At 35.7% G+C, this 6,443-nt stretch overlaps 1 long non-coding RNA gene across 1 annotated transcript; it reads left to right on the forward strand.

Annotated features, from left to right (window-relative positions):
* Window positions 1–1,931: 1,931 nt before the first annotated feature.
* LOC142176566 (uncharacterized) lies at window positions 1,932–5,334 on the forward strand. Its single transcript, XR_012705246.1, has 2 exons — window positions 1,932–2,654; window positions 5,053–5,334. It is a non-coding gene; the product is annotated as an uncharacterized LOC142176566 (long non-coding RNA).
* Window positions 5,335–6,443: the final 1,109 nt, after the last annotated feature.

Raw genomic sequence — 6,443 nt, forward strand, 5'->3', positions numbered from 1 at the left:
CTCGTCTTTGGTATTTTTAATCAGACCTAAAAAGTATGTGCAAGTCATGCTAATTATATGCTTTCTTTGTTTAAGGAGGTGTATATGAGCCTTTGTTTGTTTATATGTTTTCCCCCAAAATATGCAATATGTGTTTTATATGTCACCTTAGAATTTTTACCTTTGAAACTTCCAATAAGCCTAATATCCCTCTCTTTTAGTATTATTAGTCTTAAGTGCCTCCGGGAATGATAGGAGTGGGACGGGTAATAGCATGCAATAAGTAATCGAGACCAATCCACGCTTTAAATACCTTAACGGGGCGGGAAGGGTAGATATGGATATGATGATCACACGATAATGTCACGTGTAGCCCCTCACTGAGGAGTGATTACCGGACATTGTGTGGGGTGATCCATATTTTTAATAAACCTAGGACCCCCTTCCTTTATTCTTCATTTCTTTTCTTTCAACATTTCAACTCCTTATTTAAAATCAGCTTTCTAATTGTTCTTTCAAACTTTGTTTATTTTTCAAACCATTATGTGATGAAATCCCCTCTTATTTGAGCCTTATTTTCCTATATATTAATTGCACCTCAATTCACAATAATTGTCTGGCCGGGAACCACACTAGTGGATTCTGAGGGGTGCCTAACACCTTCCCCTTAGAATAATTTCAAGCCCTTACCCTATCTCTGGTTATTTAAATCGAACTCTTTTGGTTTCCTAATGCACCCTAATCATTAGGTGTCGACTTTTCAAAAAATGCAAACCTAATTCCCAAAAGGAATGAGTTGTCCTTCCAAATGTCATAAACCCGATTTCGTGAGAAAAAGGGGGCACGACAAAGGGCAGACACATTACTGTCCTGGGGATGATACTCCTGACTTGGGTCCTCCTGAGAGGGATCAAGTTCTACATATTCACCCCCAGTAGTATATGCTACTGCGTCTCCCATAGGGGTCCCTTCTTCCCTTACATTAGGAGATGCGTGCTTTTGGGAAATGATCTCATGCAATATTCCTTCAGCGGATACTACGAACACTATCTTAGCTTCAACAATCGGTGCTTCCACAACCATGGGGTTTATTGTAACAATGGCGGAGTCGCTTGTGTGCTCTGTAATCTGACCTTGTTCACTATTCAGGGTTTGACTGGAGTGGACAGTAGACGAAATAGTAGTTTCAGAGGTTTTTGAGTTGGGAGGAGGTATGAAAACTGGGAGAGGCATGATTGTGGTAGGAGTGGTACAGACTCAGTGGAGACTGGGGGTTCCATGGATGGATCAGAGGAGGGTACGGTTGAGGCAGAGAGATCAGAAATTTTCTTAGCCATTGGAGAAGGTGGTGTGATGATTCCTTCCTTTTGGGTGAATCTAACCTACGACATATGATGAAGCAAAATAGAAGAAGGGGGTTTTTTAAGCGAAGAAGATAATTATGAGGGGAGAAGAATAGGCACCGGTTCTTGAAACGGCGGTTGGGCGTGGAGAATTGTGATGTTTCAGGGGGAGATGGAACGTTTGTGTAGACATGTGATTTTTGACCCTCCCCAAGATTTTTCATATTTTAGCACGTAAATATTTAATTTAGGACTAATATAGCTATTTCAACTCATTTTTACTCTTTTACTTTATTTTATTACAAGAAAACAAAAATTACAAAAAAAAAAATAGGTTCATTAATGTTTTGTAGTCATTTTTAATCTTGAAAAATACCAAAAATAGTTTTGTTTTAACGATCAATCTTATTTAATGGTTATTTTACTTAAGTAGGATTAATTAATAAATGAGATAGTATTTTTAGGCTCGTTCGCGGAGAAAGAATAAAATTTGGATTCAAACGACCCATTTTTAGGCCCAATTCGGATTAGCCCATTAAGCCTAATATCCAATACCCATTAAGCTAACCCTAGGAATCCTTCTAGACTCTTCTTTGAAACAAAAAATAAAATAAAAAAAATACCCTAAGGACCTAAGAGAAATAAACTGAAAATACACAATAAAGACCTAGACACAACAGCTGGACATCTTCTTCTAGCAGAAAAAGAGGAGGAGGAACGAGGATTGAAAAAGAGATCTGCAACTCAACGGCCCCTTCCTCTCTCTGATTTTCCAATCTGGAACCAACAGCCTTCATCTTCTTCTTCAATAGCCGAAACCAGCTTTCAAACCTCCATAAACACAACTGAAAAATACCATGTAAATCAGCCACGCAACAGCCTTAAAACTAGCGGCAAATAGCTATGAAATCCCCTCAAAATCCCTATTAAACACACCCCAATAATGCTTCAAAAACCAGCAACATAATACCTTGAAATCAGTCAAAAATAGATCCAAAATCACTGGAAAAATGTAGCTGAAATACACTATTTCTTCACCTCGAAAACTAATTTTTTCCATAACTCTTCAACCCTCATAAACGTTAGCTAAATACTAGAGTAAAATCTGGCCAAAAAAGCAATCAAAATTCAGCGAAATACATCCATAAAACCTGCCGCAAAAAGCACCAGCTCACACATAAAACGTTCGAGGTTCTGGCGCCGATGCGTTTTCATTCGATTTTTGGTGGGATTTTCTCTATTGGAGTCCATTAGGCTTTGATCTCAGCTGTTGTAGTTTCACTGAAATGCTTGCTAATAAAATTTGCTTGAAGAAGTTTGGCTTCTGAAAAGGTTCGGTACTAAACTCCTTGTTCATCGTTCAATCTCTGGATTTTATTTTGGTAGCATTTGATTGTAATATCTATTAAGCTTGGTATTTGTTCTTTACTCTTAACCAAGAATGCCTTTGCTTGGGTTAAAATAGTTACGAGTTCATTATCGGTGATCTTGTGCAATGTTGGAGCTTTGTGCAATTTTTAGCTATGTGTTCATTGGCTTGACTATTTGATGTTATACAGATTTGTGAAGTATTATGATTTTTACTGTTGAATCCCATTGATTGAATAGGATGGAACAAGTATTGGGATTACAAGTAAAATAGTTTGAGCTAATAAGTAGTGGGTGCACTACATTTGGAGAAATAATTTAATAATGTTAATTCCTTAAGTTTGCAAAAATGTTTGACTTCTTTGTTGAACCAGACGCATAACAATTTGGTTTTGTATAGAGTTTCTTTTGTTTCTAGCTATTCTTTGCATACTCTTTGGAACTGGTATCTTAATCACTGGTTGTCCCATTTACTCATTTTGCGTGATTAATTCATGAGTTCAAATTGATATTTGTTAACCAGTGGGATGCGTAATGGTTGGAATTAATCGGATGCAAAGAAAGTGCATTTGAGTTGTAGTTTCTTTTAAATATTTATTAGCCCATTAACCTAACAACAAGATCATACCATTTTTCCACAATAGTTTCCTATCCATAATTTATGGCCCTATTAGAACTAGATCAAGATTTCTTTGACAAATAGACTCGAGGTGTGCCATAAAAAAATAGATAACCCATGGCCCTCACTTGATTAATTTTAACTCTTTAGAAATCGAGTTGTGCCATTAGTTGAATTTTTCATGGCCCTCGCAAACTTGAAAGTGCGTAGTTGCTTTAAGCACGTTATTTAAATTAATTTCCTTAAACTCGGGTGTGCATTTCATGTGACCCAAATCAAATTCTCAACAACGTTAAATAAAATGTGTGATGGACCTCAGATGGATTTCATGTGGCGTTGTTCAAGATGTGTTTTAGACAACACTGAAAATTCCTAAAATTAAATAAAAGAGGTTTGAAAGTTAAAAATGAACATAGGTTTAAAATGTATTAAAAATCAGATAATAGGCCAATAGTAATAGTTGAGAGACCGTGCTAGAACCACAGAACTCGGGAATGCCTAACACCTTCTCTTGGGTTAACATAATTCCTTACCCGGATTTCTATGTTCGCGGACTGTAAAACAGAGTCAAACTTCCTCGATTCGGAATTTGAACCGGTGACTTGGGACACCATAAATTATCCCAAGTGGCGACTCTGAATCTTAAATAAATAATCCCGTTTCGATTCTCACTTTAATTGAAAAAACTCCTTATACTCCTTTCCCGGGGCAGGAAAAAGGAGGTGTGACAGCTCTGGCGACTCTGCTGGGGAACAAGAACCCAGAATCTCTGGTTCAGGTTTCAGAATTCGAGCTTAGATGAATTGTTATAGTTGGCTTTATTTATTATCTGATTTTGTTACATGTTTGGGACTAATGTGCTAAGTGTTGCTTTTACCGCTTTGATATTCTGTGAACTGTATATAAATTGCTACGAAACCCTTCTTCTTTCTGAGTCTTCTAAATCATGGAGAATGGTGTACTTCGTGTGACTTCTCTTCTGTCTAGAGTCTTATCACATTTTAGAACGAGGTTCGGACAAGTTGCAAGGCCGGTGAAGCTTTTGTATTCCCGGTACGCTGCCCCCCCCCTCGGCTCGAGTTGTCCGCTCGGGTAAGCCAGGTCTAGAACAATAAACCCAGGTTTTAAACCTAGTATAACAAAGCCTCATGCCGGATCCCTTGTAGGAACGTTTGTTTGCATCACATGCATTTGACTTTTGGAGACCCAACACAGGGGTTGGTCTGTCTAGGACAGGTGTACCCAAAATAAAAAGACCATCCTGATGCATCTACTTGCTACTTGTGCATTTATTTGTTCCGGTTTGCATGCTGACCGACTTATGAATAATTAGAAGATAGTTGGAAAGGAAAAGTCAATGTGAGGGCTGAGAGAGATAATTGTCTGTTTTTGAAAAATCAGTGTCCAAAAAATATACCGAAACTCTGCCAAAATTTCGACAAAAATTTTCTGTTGTTCTTGCTTTCAAAAAATAGTTGGTTTTTATTTTCGTCAAATCTGCCCTAACTACGCATACCTGATTCTCGTCTTTCGGAGCGTGATACGTAGGCAACCCACATAGGGTCCGGTCTTCCTAGTGAGTTTAGGTTCTTGGCTCCGCGGGTCTTAGCCAAATCTTGTATTTTTAGCCACTTTTAGCCACATAGGTTAATTTTAGAAAAAATAGTCGCAACCATGTCTTGCATGTATCTAGTAGGGAATGTTATTGTCTCACATAGTGCTAGTTTAAGTTTTCTTATACAGGTGGGGGTTTACTTACCAGAGTTTGAGCATGACAGATACCCTAGGATCACTGCATTCAGGAGCTACTCGAGGAGCCATTTTATGTTTTTGAGTCAATTGTTCATGTTTTACTTTCTAGTCATGTATAATAGTATTCAGTCTTTTAGGTGATGTTAGAGTTTATAATAGTCTAGTTAAGTTTGCCTAGTCTTTTGTTATTGTATTTCTTATTTTGTATTTGGAAATGTGTTACAAGTCAAAAAAAACAAAAAAAACAAAGAGAAAAGAAATTTTGCGTTTTTATATTCTCGTTATAAGTTTTCTTTAGAATACTAATTGTAGAAATGAAAAAAAAAATTCTTTAAGGTTGTTTTTCCTTTAGGCAATTAATATCAAAATAAAAATTGCTTTTATATTTCCTTTAGTATATTAAGACTAAAAACTCAAAAGAAAAAAACAGAATTTTCTTGTAGTACCTCTTTAAAAGTTTTCTTTAAGATATTAATTCCAAAAATCCAAAAAAAAAAATTCTTTTGAGGTTCTTCTTTGGGAAATTAATGAATAATAAAAAAAATATTCTTGTATTTTTCCAAGAACTTTAGGACATTGTGCATAGAAAAAAAAACATACTTTATCTTTATCTTTAAAGTTTCTTTCTTAGGTGATCAAAAATCGAAATTTAAAAAAAACATATTTTTTATTTTGTTCATTTCTCGTTTCGAAGTCTTTCTTCAGGGATATCAAATGAAAATTCGAAATATTTTTCTTCGATTTATTGTTTGGACTTCATTTTAGAAAAAAAAAGAGAATCAAAAAATATTTTTCTCTTGTAGGATTTTTTCATTAATAATTTCTCATAGAGTGTTTGTTTCAAAAAAAAAATATATATATATGCTCGTTAAGCTTGAGTTTAGGATAGGTTATAGAACATTGAGTCTAGAAAATTCAAAAAAAAGGATTTGCTTCTTTTATTTCTCTTTTCTCAGCAGAGTAGTCATTAATGTAAAAAGAAAAGAAAAAAAAGAGAACGTCAGTTTGTTTTCTTTATTCCTGATCTTCCAGAACTACGCAAAGATCTGATTCATGTGGCGTCATGATACGTAGGCAACCTATATAGGGTTCGATCGAATCATTTTTGTTATTATTAAATAAATAAAAAATCAAAAAAAATATGAAATCATGGGATGTGAGAAATGAGAGGGAAGAAAAGAGCAATAATCAGAAAGAAAAAGGGGAAGGAAAATGAGCGAGCTAGGAAGTGCGAGGAAAGAAAAGAAAGGAGAAGATTCAAATGGACAAATTGGGATGATGCCAAGTGACCTTATGACTCTCGAAGTCATTCTAGAACCATTAATTGTTGCTAGGTGCATTGCACGCAATGTGATATTTTTGCTGTTAAATGCCCTAACACT

This window comes from Nicotiana tabacum, chromosome 22, assembly GCF_000715075.1.
Source record: "Nicotiana tabacum cultivar K326 chromosome 22, ASM71507v2, whole genome shotgun sequence".
Taxonomy (NCBI): Eukaryota; Viridiplantae; Streptophyta; class Magnoliopsida; order Solanales; family Solanaceae; genus Nicotiana; species Nicotiana tabacum.